This window comes from Myxocyprinus asiaticus, chromosome 24, assembly GCF_019703515.2.
Source record: "Myxocyprinus asiaticus isolate MX2 ecotype Aquarium Trade chromosome 24, UBuf_Myxa_2, whole genome shotgun sequence".
NCBI lineage: Eukaryota > Metazoa > Chordata > Actinopteri > Cypriniformes > Catostomidae > Myxocyprinus > Myxocyprinus asiaticus.
Genome location: NC_059367.1, coordinates 24,418,360 through 24,438,531, shown reverse-complemented (window position 1 = coordinate 24,438,531; position 20,172 = coordinate 24,418,360). Strand labels below are relative to the sequence as shown.

Sequence of the window (20,172 nt, the reverse complement as noted above, 5' to 3'; positions counted from 1 at the left end):
TGTCTGGGCGCGACCCACACGGAGGCAGCGTTTGTGAATTGTTCATGTTCTCACTGCGAGAACATGACCATGGCAACGTTGCGGTCGTGGCTTGCTTTCGCTCCCCGCCTCGGTCTTTCTACCTACGGGTGTGAGGCCAGTGTGGCTAGCACTGGGGGCGATTTGGGGACCCCAATGTGATCGTCTCTGCCGGGTATCCCACCGCGGACATCCCATTCCCCAGCACGCTCGTCTGCCCCAATCGTGTGCATGAGGCGCTGACGAAGTCATGGAAGGCACTTTTTACTGTCCAGCCCCAACTCCGCAGTTCCCCCGCTCTCACTACCCTTGATGACGGGGCGGCCAAGAGCTATATGCCGATTCCCCAGGTGGATAAGGCGCTCGCGGTGCACCTATGCCCGCAGAGCACCGCCACCTGGCGTGGATGCCCTAAGCACCCGTCCAAGCCCTGTAGGCTCATGTTGTCCCTAACGGCTAAAGCCTACAGTGCTGCTGGACAAGCCGCCTCTGCTCTGCACGCCATGGCTCTCCTGCAGGTCCACCAAGCCAAGGCGCTGAAAGAACTGCACGAGGGTAGTTCTGCCCCAGATTTGATGCAGAAACCTCGCTCTCCGGGCAATGAAGGTCACGGCGCGGTCTCTCGGGCGGATGATGGCCACACTAGTGGTCCAGGAGCACCACCTTTGGCTCAACCTGGTTGAGATGGGTGAGGCTGACAAGACACGGTTCCTTGCTGCCCCCATTTCCCAGGCGGGCCTATTCGGCGACACCATCAAGGACTTTGCCCAGCAGTTCTCGACGGTGAAGCAGCAGATGGAGGCAATCTGGCACATCCTGCCCCGGCGCGGCTCAAGATCCCGCACCCTGTCTGCTCGTCACCAAGGGCGTTCCCCTGCGGTGACTGCACCGGCTCCGCTGCAGCCCGCCCCTTCGGCCTGGCCCCGGCTTGGAGCCCACCACAGGAAGCTGACGCCACCCGTCTCACAGCCGGCACCGAAAAACCCATGGAGGTCCTCGAAGCGCCCCTGAGATGGGCGACCCAGGGACGAGGGAACCCACTCATGTGGAGCTGGTAAGAAGACCACTCCATCCCCCGGTGGAGGGCCGGGTGGAAAATCGTTTGTTGCCTTTTTGTTTGATTTCGGTGCATGCCCAAGTGGCTGTGGTACCAAACAGTTCAGCAAAAGAGCGGCTTCCTTCCTCCTTGGGTCACATACCCGGTGTGTACGGTCGTCACCACAACTACCGTCCACTGCCTTTTTCTTGCAGGATTGACCCTCCAGCGGTGGCCTTTCCGCCCATGAGCGCCCAGCTGTGGCACACAGCCGCCCCCGATGTGGCAGTCTCCACGGGTTACGAGGACAGGCCTCTTCCTCCCCTGTCCCAGGCTGTTCCGAGGGTGGTCACAAGGAGCCAGGTAAGTGCTTCGATGTCCCTAGACTCAGCATGGCCATGACGTGCTGTGGCACCTCGCGCTCCACCCCGCCGCTCCGTCCCCACCTGCCGGTACGTCCGACGACATTGTCCCCTTGGTCCCCCTCGCGCGGAATTTGGACGCGTGGCTCGCACTTTCCAATCCGTCGCAATGGCTGATCCGGACCGTCCGACTCAGCTATGCGATTCAGTTTGCCAGGCGCCCACGCGGAGATCGCTACCCTCCTACGGAAGGACATGATAGAACCTGGCCCTCCAGCCGAGATGAAGAAAGGGTTTTACAGCCCCTACTTCATCATACAGAAAAAAGGTGGTGGGTTGCGGCCAATCTTGGACCTGCGAGTACTGAACCGGGCTTTACACAGACTCCCGTTCAAGATGCTGATGCAAATACGCATTCTGGCGAGTGTCCGGCGTCAAGATTGGTTCATGGCGGTAGACCTGAAGGATGCATACTTCCACGTCTCGATCGTTCCTCGACACAGACCCTTCCTGTGGTTTGCGTTCGAGGGTCAGACGTATCAGTGCAAAGTCCTCCCTTTCAGCCTGTCCATCTCCTCGCGTCTTTATGAAGATCGCAGAGGCTGCCCTTGCCCCAGTAAGGGAGTTGGGCATTCACATTCTCAACTATCTCGACGACTGGCTAATCCTAGCTCACTCTCGAGACATGTTTTGCGCACACAGGGACCTGGTGCTCTCACACCTCAGCCGACTAGGGCTTTGGGTCAACTGGGAAAAGAGCAAGCTCTTCCCAGTTCAGAGCATCTCTTTTCTCAGATTGGAGTAGGACTCAGTCTCCTTGACGGCGCGCCTAACGAACGAGCGCTCCCAGTTGGTGCTGACCTGTTTGAAGGCGTTCAAACAGGGAACAGCAGTTCCACTGAAATTTTTCAGAGGCTCCTGGGGCACATGGCATCCTCGGCGGTGGCCACCCTGCTCGGGTTGATGCATATGAGGCTGCTTCATTACTGGCTCCAGACTCGAGTCCCGAGATGGGCATGGCGCCACGGGACACATCGCATGGCCATCAAGTCGGTCTGTCACCGTTTTTTCAGCCCTTGGACCGACCTCTCATTTCTACGAGCAGGTGTTCCTCTAGAACTGGTCTCCAGGCGCGTCGTGGTCATGACAGACGCCTCCAAAATGGGCTGGGGCACTGTTTGCAACGGGCACGCAGCTGCCGGCCTCTGGACAGGCACGCGACTGCAATGGCACATCAACTGCCTCGAGTTGTTGACAATTCTGCTCGCCCTGCAGAGGTTCCGGCTGTTGATCCAGGGCAAGCACGTGTTAGTTCGGACAGACAGCACAGCAACGGTAGCATATGTCAACCGCCAAGGTGGTCTGCGCTCTCGTTGTATGTCACAACTGCCTGCCGTCTCCTCCTCTGGAGTCAGCAGCACTTCAAGTTGCTGCGAGCCACTCACATCCCGGGCAACCTCAACACTACAGTGGACGTGCTGTCACAGCAGGTTACCCTCAGGGGAGAGTGGAGACTCCACCCTCAGGTGGTCAAGCTCATTTGGAGTCTATTCGGACGGGCACAGTTGGACCTGTTCGCCTCCCAAGAATCCTCCCACTGCCCGCTCTGGTACGCCCTCACCGAGGCTCCCCTTGGCATAGACACGCTGGCACACAGCTGGCCCCCTGGCCTACGCAGTGAGCCTGCTTGCACAGACTCTGTGCAAGGTCAGGGAGGACAAGAAGCAGGTCATCCTGGTAGCACCTTACAGGCCCACCCAGACGTGGTTCTCAGACCTCATGCTCCTCGCGACAGCTCCCCCCTGGCGAATTCCCCTGAGGAAGGACCTTCTTTCTCAGGGACGGGGCACCCTCTGGCACCCGCGCCCAGACCTCTGGAATCTCCATGTCTGGCCCCTGGACGGGACGCGGAAGACCTAAGCGGTCTATCACCTGCGGTGGTAGACACGATCACTCAGGCTAGGGCCCCCTCTAGGAGGCCCCTGTATGCCTTTAAGTGGCGTCTGTTCGCTAAGTGGTGTTCTTCCTGACGCGAAGACCCCCAGAGATGCACAGTTGGATCAGTGCTTTCCTTCCTGCAGGAGAGGCTGGAAGGGAGGCTGTCCCCTTCCACCTTGAAGGTGTACGTTGCCGCCATAGCAGCACACCACGACGCAGTCGACGGTAAGTCCTTAGGGAAGCACAACCTGATTATCAGGTTCCTAAGAGGCGCCAGGAGGCTGAATCCCTCCAGACCGTGCCTCATTCCCTCATGGGATCTCTCCATTCGTTCTTCAGGGTCTACAGAGAGTCCCCTTTGAGCCTTTGCAGTCAGTCGAGCTTAAGGCACTCTCCTTGAAGACTGCCCTCCTGACTGCGCTCATTTCCATCAAGAGGGTAGGTGACCTGCAAGCTTTCTCTGTCAGCGAAATGTGCCTGGAGTTCGGTCCGGGTTACTCTCACGTGATCCTGAGACCCCGACTGGGCTATGTGCCCAAGGTTCCCACCACCCCTTTTAGGGACCAGGTGGTGAACCTGTCGTTGCTGTGTCCGGTGCATGCTTTACGCATCTATTTGGATCGCACACAGAACTTTAGAATCTCTGAGCAGCTCTTTGTCTGCTTTGGTGCACAGCGGAAAGGAAGCACTGTCTCCAAGCAGAGGATCGCCCACTGGCTCATTGACGCCATAACTATGGCATTATCTCGCCCAGAACATGCCGCCCCCGGTAGGGCTACGAGCCCATTCTACCAGAGGTGTAGCGGCTTCCTGGGCCCTGGCCAGAGGTGCCTCTCTAACAGACATTTGCAGAGCAGCAGGCTGGGCAACACCCAACACCTTTGCAAGGTTCTACAACCTCCAGGTGGAACCGGTTTCGTCCCAGGTAGTGGCACGCAACACAAGCGGATAAGCCCGGGATAGCTGGCCGGGTGTATCGCTTGCACGTAGTGCCTTCCACCTCCCTTGGAGCTGAAGACGTGCGCAATTAATTCCCAGTAGTGTTCACAAGTTTGTTCCCTGGTTGACTTCCTCCGAGCCCTGTGGTAGTCGAGTTTTCGGAGAGAATCGCTGCCGGCCCAGTACACGTGCTAATTAAGAGTCCTGTTCTGGGGTAGGTGCTCCGCATGTGGCGGTTCCCTGTAAGGCTAACCCCATGCGATATATATCTTCCACTAGTTCGTTTCCCTGTTGGCAAACTGCGTCTTCCTTGGGCAAAGCCCCTCTGCCCCAGTCTCCATGTTTGTAGTAACTCCTCCCCCATTGGGCAGGATCTACCTTGAAGAATCCCCACATTGTTGGAAAGACCATGTGATGTATTCTTCCACTTAAATATCCCCCCTCTCTTTGGGCAAGGTGTGGTCTCCGCTGTGTCTTCCCCTTGGGAGGGACACCCCCTGACTAGACCTGGCGGCCCAGTCAGATAATCCCCCTTCTTTTTTAGGGAGTGGAAAAAAAGAAGGGGAAAAGAGGCCACGACTGGGTTAAGCCTGTCTCTATCTTTTGGGTAGTCGACTTGTCCCCAAAAAGGGCCATTCGACACTCATTAACTATGTTGGGGGAGGTTACGTGTTGACCTGGTGTGCTGGCTATGAGGCACACAGTAGTCTGCCCACCACACACCGCCAGTTCACGTAACACAGTTCAGCCAGTTGTGGCGTTTCATATAGGGACCCCTAGTGTCACTACATCGACACAATGTTGAGTGAGTGACAGATAGGGAACGACATGGTTACTTGTGTAACCTCCGTTCCCTGATGGAGGGAACAAGACGTTGTGTCCCTCCTGCCACAACGCTGAACTACCCGCTGAAATGGCCGGACCTTATATCGGCTCCTCGGCATAAAACCTGAATGAGTGGTTGCATACCAGCTCCTTTTATACCCATATGTCCAGGGGAGTGGCATGCAAATACCACTCGCCAATTTTCATTGGCCTTTTATCAAAGACCAGAGGTGTCTCGGGCTCCCAAGAGTGACCTCTAGTGTCACTACATCGACACAACGTCTCGTTCCCTCCATCAGGGAACAGAGGTTACACAAGTAACCATGACGATTCTCAATATGATAATGCACAGTAAATATAGGATTTTTAAGGAAAAATAGCATTCAAGTACACAACAGTCTACATAGTGTTTAGCAGCATAGTGTTTTGCAATTAAATTGCTCATATTTAAAAAAATGGCACATCAGATGAAACTAGAGACTCTAATCTTTTGACTCAAACAGGTTTCAAAGTAAAAACCTAATTAGGTTTCACACCAGATGTAGTTTTGTTGACGTTTCTCCCAAAGACAAATTCTGCTGTGATCGGCGGCATGTTATTTTGTCACATGACTCGTGTCAAAAGTTTAACCCTTTACTGACAATCCAGAGTCTTATGAACTGAGATCGGTTTAAATGAATTTAAATTATTCGTTGCATATAGCGAAGCCCAAATACAATGTTCACACGTGTAACTGGGGTGGCACAAGTTTAAGCAGTAAAATGGTAGATAAAACACTGTCATACTAACAAAGTTTATTAGTTAACCTGCAAAAAATATATATTTTACATTATGTATACATTGTAGGCAATTGTTTGAGAGTCCAACATCAAAGTCTTAGAGACCATAAGTGATCTGGTTAAGAGTACTGTTGAGGTTGTCATGCTATAAAACTTCAGCAACATTCTTATTAGGGATTATCTCACTAGGAGGTCAGTGTAAATCAACGTCCTCACTGAAACTCAAGCAGTCATTCGGTGTGTAGTTAATATTTAATCCCCTCGTTGTCACTGTCAATTTTTCTCATTTTATTTAATCAGAAACCGGAGGGCAGAGGATGCAAGGCCTCATGAATTAATTCCAAAAGGGTTTTCATTTAGAGTGTCTGATTATTTTATCATGATGAGTCATTTGTGTCATTCATGTTCTGGCTGTGCAGAATGAAATATGAACTCAAAGGCCAAGGTTACAGCAAACCCACCCAGTTCCTCATTCAAGCGACGGGCCCAAGAGAAGTAGTGTGCAGTGAAGTGTGAATGAAACAAAGGCTCCTGTCCTCCCTGAGTAGAGGTGGGTTTACAATCTTTTCAGAAGAAGGTGCAGAGGCATAAGCACGAAATGTGGGGAGGCCAGGGGCCTGGACCCCCCAGCGGCAGATATGTTACTAAACTAAAATCCTTTCAACAAATAAATACGCATAAAAGCTACATACTATGTAGGTATATTAAGTCAGCCAATCTTTACTGCAACTTGTATCACCCTGATGAGGTTTATTTTGTGATACTAACCGGCTGATTGTAGATTATCCTGCTTATTACACAGCTTCATACCACATATTGTAAATAATTAAAATTACATGAAATAATGATATTAGTTGAAATTGTTATTATGTGAGAAGAGAGAAACCGTGGAGTCTCAAAAGACAGTTGAATTTAACCGCCGTTTTGCATCGAGTTCTGTTGGTGTTTATATTATGAAAATGACCCCTTATTTAGAAACTACTTGCCAAATAAATGAATAAATGGACATTAAATATTGAGTTTTAACCTTTTCGCATGTGAGTTTCTCGTGTACTGACAGATCCCCAAGCATGAGTTCTTTAATGTGCGCTGTAATTAAAAAAAAAAAGTCTTACCTTAGACTTCACAGCAGATGCACTGAAGAACAGATTATATTACAGCAGGTGCACTGAAGGTCAGATTACATATTATCAAGCATATAATGAGGTTTTTAGATGTTTATAATTATTGATTATGACAGATAAGATGCAATCACGTGTATGCACTTGCCGGCTATGCATGCCGCCACGTTGTTTACATGCAATGCAACATGGGATTTTGAGTTTCTGACAGAAGCATAAAAGGTTCTAAAAACCTAGACCTTCCACTTTCTCAGTACCAGAAGAGGTTAGAATGAGTGATGGACGGAAAGGGAGAAGGCTCGTTTGGACTTACTACTTTGTATATTCTTTGTTTGACTTCGGAAAACATGGCTGCATCAAAATAGTGTGCTCCGACAGTAACGGCTTTAAACTTTTATTTAGTGATTGTTTGAATGTTTGTAACATATAAAAATAAAGATATTGTGATGATGAAAAGACTATTTGATCAGCTGGTTCATTATGACAACCGCTTCTGTCCTTCTTTTGCTGGTAAACAGCAGCACAAATTCAGATCACACCAGTTTGATCGTATGCATCTGAGCCCAGCCTAGCATAATCACACTGGTTTGATCAAACATGCGAAAGGGTTTATTCTTTTATTAGCTTACTTTGCAGAGTGACACAAGAAGCAATAATAGATGACTGGATGGCACAGTTGACCAATCAGAATTGAGTATCAAAGAGCTGCATAATAATATAGGTTAAAATGGCTTTGAACAACTGACTACACAACAATGACCCAATAAAAATGTCCAGCTCTTGGAATAGAGCACAACAGTGGCCATCCATTTTTCCAGTAGCTATCAAGAGTATTTTCCCACTCATTTTCTTCATAAAGAACCTTGAAACAAATAGCTCCAAGATTAATCACATTACACTTGATTCAAAGCATTACAAAGCATTACAAAGTACTTCACAAAGTACTTCAATTAAAAACAATTTTCTTAAAGTGAAGTTGGAATTACCAAGATTTTCAACTTGTATATTAACTACCTCAGAGCTCATAGTAGGTCTGTTAGCAAACTAAGCTGTCTCTCTTTTTCTCTGTCCATGCCCTTGCACATGGGTTTCCTGCAGATTGATACATGTTTTTTAAAAGGCTGCTGAGGTAGCATTATAATGTTGGTGGACCTTTACATGATCAAGATTTTGTTGATTATGATATAATTGTTGCATTTATCACAAAAAGTACTGCAGCTGTGTGTGTGTGTGTGTGTGGAGGGCCCCACAGGCTTAAATGTCAAGCTTTGCAAAGGTACCGTCAAGTTGGCTCAAGTTAGCCTGACTTTCTTTGCTCCCACATCTGAATGAATGCTGTTATAATTGCATAGATGATTGACAGAAAAATTATCTATCCAGAAAGGCAAGCTGTCACTGACCATTTTCAATCTTTCTGGATGGTGTTTGGATCTAATTCACTTAGTCACACTGTGCTGATTTGACAGAATTCATCAAGAGCAAGTTTATGCCACTGGCGTTTGCTTTCAGCTAAAATAAAGTACAGTCAATAATTCATAGCTTGTGACAGTAACACTTGAACACATAAATTTGAGGTTTGAACTTTCAAAGGGTCAGGCTGACAACACATATAAAATTATGTATCAATACTATGAACAGCTGTGGCCAGTTGGACTCTTTCCATGTGAACACAGGGTCCTGTAAGGTCCCTGGGTGCATGCTTTGGACCTGCCGTCCTCAGTGGAAGATCCCTTATCCTACTATCAGCGACATGGCGATTTTGCTAAAATTAGGAAAAGTTTTTTTGATAGGCTATCATTAGACAACTAAAAATGTAACTGGGGGCCCTAGTGGTCAGCATGTATTGTATGCACTGAAGACCCTGGTTTAGCTGCCTTTGGTAGTCTTAGGATGCAATGCCTAAGGCTTTGCTGGCCCTTGACAGTCTAAGGTCCAGAGGAACTGGCCCAGTCTTAAATCCAGCCCTGTGTGTAAAAATAGAATTCAAAAGTTTGGACACACCAACTCATTCTTAATTTTTATTCTTAATAGTTTACTCATTTTAGAATAATAGTAAAATGATCAAAACTATGAAATACCAAAAAATAAATAAATAAATAAAAAGAAAAAAAGAAAACAAATCTAAATATTACAACTTATTCTTCAAAGCCATTCTTTGCCTTGATAAAAGCTTGCACTCTCTTGGTATTCTCTCAACCAGCTTCTAGGTAGCCAACTGGGATGCTTTTCCAACAGTCCTGAAAGAGTTCCTATGTATACTGGACACTTGTTGGCTGTTTTTCCTTCACTTTGCAGTCTAAAATAAGGTGCATTTCATTCAGTCAAGTGTGTCTAAACTATTGACTGGTAATGTATGTGAAGGGCATAAATATATAATTTGCACACTTTTCACAAGAGATGTGAAAGAATATTTCAGGTCAGCATCAGACAGAAAAACAAAACAAAAACTAAGCATCTCTGTCCATCAGTGAGCATAATCTCTCTCTTCCTTTAAATAACAGTACTGACACTGAGTATTCACATATGTGCATATCCAGGGTTGGGGAGTAACGGAATACATGTAACGGGATTACGTATTTAAATTAAAAAATATAAGAATGTCCTGGTTACTTTCATAACCTCCGTTCCCTGATGGAGGGAACGAGACATTGTGTCGATGTAGTGACACTAGGGGTCGCCCTTGGGAGCCCCAAACACCTCTGATCTTTGAGATAAGGCCAATGGAAATTGGCGAGTGGAATTTGCATGCAACTCCCCTGGACATACGGGTATAAAAGGAGCTGGCTCGCAACCACTCATTCAGGTTTTGTGCTGAGGAGCCGAGTCAGGGTCCCGGCCATTTCAGTGGGTAGTTCAGTGTTGTGGCAGGAGGGACACAACGTCTCGTTCCCTCCATCAGGGAATGGAGGTTACAAAAGTAACCAGGACGTTCCCTATCTGTCACTCACTCAATGTTGTGTCGATGTAGTGACACTAGGAGTCCCTATACGAAACACCACAACTAGCTGAACTGTGTTACGTGGACTGGTGGTGCGAGACGGGCAAACGATTGTTTGCCTCGTAGCCAGCGCACCTGGCCGTCGCTTAACCTCCCCCAACGCTCCTACAAGCGTCATACGGTCCCCTGCACCTCGGGGACAAGTCGACTGCCCAAAATGGGGACAGGCCGCCCCAGCTGTGGCCTCTTCTCTTCTATTTTTCTCCCCAAAAAAAGAGCGGAAATCGTTCAGCTGGGGGCCATAAGTGTCCGCGTTGGGGGGGTGTCCTTTCCCAAGGGGAAGACACCGCGGAGATCACACCCTGCCCGAAGGGGAGGCAAGTGTGTGGAAATACATCACATGGTCTTACCGAGTCTTGTCGGCAGTGTCACATTTGGAGAAGTCCCCGTGGTAGGTCCTACCCAGAGGGAATGGAGCTCTACAAACACGGCAACCGGTGGCAGAGGGGGACTCTGCCCAAGGAAGATGCGGGTTTACCAATGGGGAAACCGTCTCACAGAAGATACATTACATGGGGTTACATACAGACAACCAGGGCATGTGGAGCACCTATCCCAGTATAGGGCCTAATAGCACACGTACTGGGCCAGCATCGAATTTCTCTGCAAACTCGCCTGCCACAGGGCTAAGAAGGAAGGACATCCAGGGTCCACAACCTCGTGAACACGGCTAGGGGGTAAAAAGCTCACATATCCCCCTCAACGAGGGGAAAGGCACTGTACGCAAGTGGTACACCCGGCCAGTTGTCCCGCAAACGTACCTGTTCGTACCTGACAACACACTGGATGAAACCGGCTCAACCTGGAGACTGTAGAACCTTGCGAAGGTATTGGATGTTGACCAGCCTGCTGCTCAACAGATGTCTGCTAAAGAGGTGCCACTGGTCATGGCCCAGGAGGCCGCCACACTCCTAGTAGAGTGTGTTCGTTGCCCCAAGGGGGGTGGCACGCCCTGGGCGTGATATGCCAAAGCGATGGCATCAATGACCCAGTGGGCAACCCTCTGTTTAGAGACAGTGCTCCCTTTCCACTGTCCTCCAAAGCAGACAAAGAGCTGCTCAGAGCGTCTAAAGCTCTGCGAGCAATCCAAATAGATGCGCAAAGCACGCACCAGACACAGCAATGACACAGCTGGGTCTGTCTCCTCCTAGGGCAGCGCTTGCAGGTTCACCACCTGATCCCGGAACGGGGTCATGGGAACCTTGGGCACATAGCCCGGTCGGGGCCTCAAGACCACGTGAGAATATTCCGGACCGAACTCCAGTAACGTGTCGCTGACAGAGAATGCCTACAGGTCCCCTACCCTCTTGATGGACGTGAACGCAGTCAGGAGGGCAGTCTTCAAAGAGACCGCCTTTAGCTCAACTGACTCCAGGGGCTCAAACGGGGCTCCCTGCAGGCCCCGCAGGACCATGGAGAGATCCCATGAGGGAATGAGGCACGGACTGGGAGGATTCAGCCTCCTCGTGCCTCTAAGGAACCTGATGTTCAGGTCGTGCTTCCCAAGAGACCTACCATCATCTGCATCATGGTGCACCTCAATAGCAGCCAATAGCAGCCCATACACCTTCAAGGTGGAGGGGGACAGCGCCTCTCCTGCAGGAAGGAAAGCACCGACCTGACTGCGCTTCTCTGGGGGTCTTCACGTCAGGAAGAACACCACTTAGCGAACAGACGGCACTTTAAGGCATACAGGCACCTCGTAGTGGGAGCTCTAGCCTGAATGATCGTGTCTACCACTGCGGGCGGTAGGCCACTTAGGTCTTCCACGTTCCATCAAAGGGCCAGACATGGAGATTCCAGAGGAACCACGACGCGCCTGGACACATGCAGGGGACCTCTGCCCACAGAAATGCAAGGTCCGTCCAAGGGCTGAACAAGCGGCAGTAGATCGGTGTGATGACCACACGATGTGTGCTGCTGCGCCAAGCCCATCTCGGGACTCCAGTCTGAAGCCAGTGAGTCATATTCATCAACCCAAGCGGCGTGAGCCTGAACAAAATTGCTTCAATGGGACCGCCGTTCTCCACCTGAATGACTTCAGACAGTTCAGCACCAACTGCACGTGCTCGCTCGTGAGGTGCACCATTATAGAGTCTAACTCCAGCCCGATAAAAGAGATGCTCTGTACCGGGGAGAGCTTGCTCTTTTCCCAGTTGACCCGAAGCCACAACCTACTGAGGTGCCTGAGCACCAGGTACCTGTGCGCACACAACAAGTCTTGAGAGTGAGTTAGAATCAGCCAGTCGTCGAGATAGTTGAGGATGCAGATGCCCACTTCTCTTAGCGGGGCAAGGGCTGCCTCTGCGACTTTCGTGAAGATGCAAGGTGACAGGGACAGGCCGAAGGGGAGGACCTTATACTGGTACGCCCAGCCCTCGAAGGCGAACCGCAGAAAGGGCCTGTGCTGAGGTAAAACCGAGACGTGGAAGTACGCATCCTTCAGATCTACCGCTGCGAACCAATCTTGATGCCGGACGCTCACTAAAATTAGTTTCTGCATCAGCATCTTTAACGGGAGTCTGTGCAAGGCTCGGTTCAGTACTCGCAGGTCCAAGATTGGCCGCAACCCACTGCCTTTCTTGGGCACGATGAAGGCGCTTGGTGAACTGAATCGCATTGCCGAGTTGGACGGTCCTGGTCAGCCATCGCGACGGGTTGGGGAGCGCAAGCCACGCCTCCAAGCTCCGGGTGAGGGGGACCAAGGGGACAATCACGTCGGACGTAATGGCGGGTGGGGCCTCGCAGCAGGGCAGAGCCGGAGGTGTCACGTTGAGGGGGCTCGAACCCCGAGCCGTGGCCATGCTGAGTCTGGGGACATCGAAGCACTTACCTGGCTCTGGGTACTCATCATAGGACCGGTCAGCAACGGGGGAGGAGGGGAACCGTCCTTGTAATCCATCACAACTGCCCAGGCAGGGGCGTGGGGCCCGTCTCAGCAGCGCCGTGCCTGCGATCGTGATAACGATGGCCATAAACACCGGGTGTGTGACCCAGGGAATGAGGAATCCACTCTTTTTCAGAAAATGTGGGTACCGTAGCCCCTCGGGCATGCAGCAAAATCCACCGGGGGATGGAGTGGTCTGCTTACCACCTCCAGGCCTGTAGTGGGTTTCCACGTCCCTGGGTCGCCCATCTCAGGGGCACTTAGAAGCCTTCCTCGGATTCTTGCTGGCGGACCGTGAGACGGGGGCAACTGCTTCCTGCGGGGGGCTCTACGCTGGGGCCGGGCCATACATGATCTTGATCCGCGCAAGGCCAAGATATGCTGGATGGCCTCCGTCGGCTTCTTAACTGCCGAGAACTGCCGAATAGGCCAACTTGGGAGACGGGGGCGTCAAGGAACTGTACCTTGTCAGCCTCCCTCATCTTGACCAAGTTGAGCCATAGGTGGCGCTCCTGGACCACCATGGTCCACGCCCTGACCTTCGTGACACAGATAGGTCGTTGAGCACAGCTCGTGCAGTTCTTTCAACGCCTTGGCTTGGTGCACCTGCAGGAGAGCCATGGCATGTAGGGTGGAGGTGACCTGTCCAGCGGCACTGTAAGCCTTAGTCACCAGTGACGACGTAAACCTACAGGCCCTGGAAGGGAGTCTCGGATGGTTCTACCAGGTGGTGATGTTTTGCTGGCACAGGTGCACCACAACCGCCTTATCCACCTGGGGAATTTCCGAGTACCCCCTGGCAGCCCCACCATCAAGGGTAGTGAGAGCGGAGGAGCTCAGAGATCGGGTCTGGGCAGTGGAAGGTGCCCGCCACGACCTCGTGAGCTTCTCATGCATCTCCGGGAAGGGACCGGGGTGCAGCACGGCCGTGAGCGGTGCTCCAAGCCCAGGAACCAATCGTCAAGCCGTGAGGGTTTAGGGCGGGGCAGAGGGATAGCTCATTCTCTTCGCGAGCCCTGAATGAGACTGCAAACTCGCCTTGAGACGAGCTGGCGGTCTCATCCCAGAACTCGACCAGGGTGAATGAGCTTGCTGGGGAATGGGAGGTCCGTGGGGGTTTACCCGGCGGAGCGGCTCCCATTGGGGTCCCCAAATCACCCCCAGTGCTAAACGATGTGGCCTAATACCCGTAGGTAGAAGGACCAAGGTGGGGAGCCGCTGGGGTGGCTTTCAATCTGACAAAGGAAAGCTGCAACTGCAACGTTGCAATGGTCATGTTCTCGCAGTGAGGACATGACCCATCCACGAACACTGCCTCCGTGTGGGCAATGCCCAAGCACGTGAGACAGCGAATGTGGCCATCGGAAGCAGTGAGGTAACGACTGCAACCAGGAATTAAACAGACAAAAAGGCATTTTTAAAAAGACGCTCTCCATCAGTGCCACTCTTTTAGTAGGAAAATATACTCTTTTATTGGAAGAATATAATCTCTTAGACTGCTGAAGTGCACAGGGGCGTTCTCTGCACTCAACCAGTGCATGAGGGGTTGAAACCGCTGTGATGCGCCATAAATCCAACAGCTTTCTATCAGAGATGAATGGAATGACAGAGGGATTCAGCTCGCTGAACACAACCGCTCGGCTCTGAAGAAAATATCTGAATGAGTGGTTGTGAGCCAGCTGCTTTTATACCCGTATGTCCAGGGCTGTGGCATGCAAATTCCACTCGCCTTTTCTCAAAGATCAGAGGTGTTTGGGGCTCCCAAGGGCGACCCCTAGTGTCACTACATCGACACAACGTTGAGTGAGTGACAGACAGGGAACTGTATTCCACTAGAGTTACAATTTAAATCATTGGTATTTAGAATACAGTTACATTCAAAAAGTATTTTGATTACTGAAGAGATTACTTTGCATTTTATTGTCATTTGTTTAATTCAATATTTAGTCCTTTCAGATGGAAAAATGTATACATATAATTGATGCAATCCAAAGTGCATTTGAACAGCAGTGAAACACTTTTTTATGATGTGTTACATTCATAATATCACATATATTCTGTATCACATATATTCTAAATATTCATTCCAAACGTCCTCAGCCATCTCAGGAAGAAGAGGCACTGATGAGCCTTCTTCACAACGACTTCAGTGTGGATGGACCATGTGAGTTCCTCAGTGATGTGGACACTCAGGAACTTGAAGCTGCTGACTCTCTCCACTGGTGCTCCATTGATGGTGATGGGACTGTGTTCTCTGTCTTTTCTTCTGAAGTCCACCACAAGCTCCTTTGTCTTACTGACGCTGAGGGAGAGGTTGTGCTCCTGACACCAGTGTGTCAGAGTGTGCACCTCCTCTCTGTAGGCTGTTTCATCATTGTCAGTGATCAGACCTACCACCATCATGTCATCAGCAAACTTAATGATGGCATTGGAGCTATGTGTTGCCACACAGTCATGTGTGTACAAGGAATACAAGAGTGGGCTGAGAACACAGCCCTGTGGGGCTCCAGTGTTGTGGGTCAGTGATGCGGAGATGTTGCTGCCTATTCTAACCACCTGGCGTCTGCTTGACAGGAAGTCCAGGATCCAGCTGCACAGCGAGCTGTTTAAGCCCAGAGCCCGGAGTTTCTCATCAAGCTTGGAGGGCACTATGGTGTTGAATGCTAAGCTATAGTCTACAAACAACATTCTCACATAAATGTTCTTTTTTTCCAGGTGGGAGAGAGCAGAGTGTATTGTAGATGCAATGGCATCATCAGTGGAGCGGTTGTTGCGGTAAGCAAACTGCAATGGGTCTAGAGAGAGAGGCAGCACAGAGCAGATGTAATCTCTGATTAGTCTCTCAAAGCATTTGCTGATGATGGGGGTCAGATCAACAGGATGCCAGTCATTTAAGCAAGTGATTTTTGATTGCTTTCGAACAGGCACAATGGTGGACATTTTAAAGCATGTGGGGACTACAGATAAAGAGAGGGAAAGGTTGAGAATGTCCGTAAAAACACCAGCCAGCTGGTTCGTGCACGCTCTGATGACGCGGCCCGGAATGCCGTCTGGACCCACGGCTTTGCGGATATTCACCCGTTGGAAGGATCAGGTTACATCCGCTACAGAGACGGAGAGTGAACTAACCTCTGTAGCTTCGGCTGCGAGAGCTCTCTCCGCGAGGGCGGGGTTATTTCCCTCAAAACGAGCATAAAAATATTTAGCTCAGCCAGGAGAGAGGCAGCGGTGTTCATGGCGGAGTTTTTATTCCCTTTAAAGGCCGTGATGATGTTAATTCCCTGCCACATGCTTCTAGAGTTGGTGGTGTTAAACTGTCCTTCAATCTTGTTCCTGTACTGACGTTTTGCTGTTCTGATAGTTTTTCGGAGGGCATAACTGGCTTGTTTATGCTCCTCTGCGTTCCTGGATTTAAAAGCGGTGGTCCGCACATTAAGTGCCGCGCGAACATTGCTATGAATCCATGGCTTCTGGTCCAGATAGATCCGTATTGTTTTGGTCGGAACGACATCCTCTACGCACTTTCTGATGAAACACATTACGCTATCAGCGTAAAGCTCGATGTCACCATCAGAGGCCGACCGGAACATCTCCCAGTCCATGTGATCAAAACACACGGACATGGTCTTGTAGCATAGAGTCTGATTGGTCCGACCAGCACTAGATCTTTCTGAGGGTGGGTGCTTCCTGTTTCAATTTCTGCCTGTAAGCGGGCAGAAGCAGAATGGAAGAGTGGTCCGATTTACCAAATGGTGGGCGGGCGAGGGATTTGTAGCCATCCCGGAAGGCAGAGTAGCAATGGTCCAAAACCCGGTCCCCTCGTGTGTTGAAACTGATGTGTTGGAAGTATTTTGGTGCGACTGACTTGAAGTTGGCTTTGTTAAAGTCCCCGGTCACAATGAACGCGGCTTCAGGGTGCGCGGTTTCCTGTTTGCTTATAATTCCATACAGATCCTTGAGTACCCTGTCTGTGTCGGCTTGTGGCGGGATGTACACAGCAGTGATAAGGACCGCTGTGAATTCCCTCGGTAGCCAGAATGGTCGACACAGAAGCATGAGAAATTCCAGATCAGGAGAGCAGAAAGACTTGATAGAATGTACGTTCCTCTGATCACACCAGGATTTGTTGATCATAAAACATACACCACCACCTCTGCTTTTACCTGAGAGGTCTTTCGCTCTGTCCGCTCGGTGCATGGAGAACACCGTGGGAGTTTGGAATCTCCGCAGACATCCAAGTTTCCGTAAGGCAGATAATGCAGCAGTCACTTGTCTCTCGTTGGAAAGAGATCCGTGCTTTCAGCTCGCAGAGCTTGTTATCCAGAAACTGAACATTTGCCAGTAGAATACTGGGTAGCGGGGGTCGATTTGCACGGCGTCTTACTCTGATGAGAACGCCGGCTCTGTTTCCCCTTTTCCTCCTGCGTTTCCGCAGCTGGGCAGCACAGACAAAGGGCTCCGCGTGCGTGTTTGTAAACAGTGGGTCGACATTGAAGAATTTGAAGTCCGGTTTACGGTGTGTAATTGCTGAACCAATGTCCAAAAGTGTTTGTCTGTCGTAGACAATAAGGCAAACAACATCAAAGACAAAAAACATAAGAATTGTAAACAAAACAACAAAACACTACCATGTTGTGTCGGAGCTCGCAACGCAGCAGCCATACTCGGCGCCATCTTGAGTCCAATTTGTTTCTTATTATCCTCACCTGTATTCCATTCCCTCATTAGTTCCTTTTGTATAAATATCCTCTAATTTTGCCCATTCCTTTGTTAGTCCTTGAAGTGTTACGTTGTGTTGACGAAGTGTTTCCTTGTTTTGTTATTTTGTGATGTTTAGCTTTATCGTTTGTTCCACTCCAGTGTTTATAATTAAAAGATTGAAAGAATCTACTCCTGCGTCTCCCCTCTTCCACTCCACGTACCCAACGTTACACATATGAGCAGACAGAGAAGTAAGTTTGAAGTAAGTCTGGAGCAGAAGAAATAGAAATAAACCTTGTGTAAAGTGTCAGCTTTACGCTAAGCTAAAATGCTATTTCTAGCCATTTTACATGCACGTTACCAGGCCCTATCCTATTTTTTTTTTAATCAAGAAAATTCATGTCATAATTTAATTTTTTCTAGTAAGACCTTTGATATTAGGGCAAAAATCAAATTCATGATGATAATTTTTGTATTGTTTTCCTGCACTATGTGGCTTCTTGCAAAACTACCTGGCATGACTTGATATTAAAAGTGCAATTGATATTTCAAACTGCAGTACAAAAATAAATACATATAATTATATCTCACCAATTATATTTAAAAGAGGAATTACCCTAAAGTTTGTCTGAGATTCAAATATTACATTAAGAGAAACTATATGGTTCTAATGTATACAGTATATGGGAAATATTATTAAGAGTGTGTAGACCTTTTAGAAGGGATATTAAAGGAATATTCTGGGTTCAATACATGTTGAGCTCAATTGACAGCATTTGTGGCATAATGATGATAATGTCCCTCCTTTTCATAAAAAAAAAAAAAAAAAAAAAAAAAAAGCAAAAACTCAAGTTACAGTGAGGCACTTACAGTACAATGGAAGTGTATGGGGCCAAATGTTTGAGGCTTTAAAGGCAGAAGTGTGAAACTTATAATTATAAATAGCACTTACATTCATTCTTCTGTTAAAACTCATGTATTACTTGAGATGTAAAGTTGTTTAAATTGTCATCTTTACAGTCATTTTAGGGTTTGTTGACATTACATCGTCTTGGCAACGAAGTTGTAAAACTGGCTTTAACTTTACACAGAAAAGGTTAGTAAGCAATTTTATTTTCACACTAAAATCATGTTAACACGCATATTGTTTATGTCTTGTGGCTATACTTTTGAAACAGTATTTTAATGTTTACAGATTAAACCCATTCACTTCCACTGTAAGTGTCACTGTAACCCAGATTTATTTATTTTTTAAGAAAAGGAGAAACATTTCAAAACAATATTTTGTGGTAATCAATACTATGCCAAAAATGCTGTCAATTGAGCTTAACTTGTATTGAACCTGAAATATCCCTTTAAGAGCTTGGAGACAGGCCTTTGATAAAAGACAGAATAAATGAAAAGAACAGTTTTGAATTCATAAATCTTGAATCTGAATGAGAATGTGATTTCAGAACATCGTCAGAAAAAGAAGAACATTAGTGAAAAATGACTTAAATTTCAATCTACACAACACACAAACATATCGTATTGTTTCAGAAGTCTTGGAATATAGTGCACGTGTCATATGGACTAGCTTTATAGTGCCTTTATGGTGATTAGTGTCTTTTTTGGAGCTTGACACCTGTGGTCACTATGAACCGTAATTGTATGAAAAAGAGCTGCATAATGATTCTTCCAAATTTCTCATTTGTGTTCCATTCACCAAGGGAAATGCTTTTGAGGACAGAAAGGAACAAAACAATTTGTAGAGTTTTGAACCTAAACACAAATTGGAAATGACCCTCCAACCTGAGAAAAGTCTCCTTTATTTGGAGGGGAAGACAATAATTATGCCCCCTTTTTTCTCTATGCCACCTTTTGTGATGTACCGCCTACTCTCTGATTGGGTGAAACAAATAAGACGTCAGGACTGAGATCGGCTTAGAGTCATACGGTGTGACTGGTGGAGCACTCTTCTGGATTAGGTCAGAAGGGAGGTGGGACAGTCTGAGCGTGTCAGTAATAATTATGATTCTAGGCAGCTGAGGGGCTCAGTACTTCTCTGGCTGTCTAAACAGGCCAGCCTAATGAAAGTAGAAAAGTGAGGCGATGCTGGAAATGAGTAATCTTTTGCATGGGCTGCGTTGGGCTCCCTGCGAGGGGAGGGAAAGAGTGAGGATGAATCTAGCCCAGATGTGCCCACGCTTTTCTTTACAAAGGGCCAAAAATCAAACTTTATTGAGGGTCGAATGTAAACGCCTCTGTATTATAAAAGTTAAGCTGGTTTCCCTCCTTTATGCACTTCAATGCACATACAGCACGGTTTAAGACAGCACGTAGATCAAATATTCCCCTCTTGTAATAAAGGGCAAGGCTGGCCAAATCAAAGGTCATCATGGGCCAACTTTGCCCATGGGCCCTGGTTTGAGTATCTCTGGTCTAGCCCCTCTCAAAAAGCTTCACTCAAATGCTCTCCACTTTTCATCTTTGTTCTCTCCACTGTATTCTCTTAGAGCTGTGTAACAGTATCCACTTGAAACAGATCTGCCCCAATTATATAAGGAACATAGTCCTGACAAGACACTC

At 48.5% G+C, this 20,172-nt stretch overlaps 1 protein-coding gene across 4 annotated transcripts in view; it reads right to left on the bottom strand.

The window, feature by feature from the left end:
- The window catches only part of grid2 (glutamate receptor, ionotropic, delta 2), a 646,068-nt gene that overhangs the window by 100,059 nt on the left and 525,837 nt on the right, over positions 1 to 20,172 (bottom strand). The gene's annotated exons all lie outside the window — the stretch shown is intronic.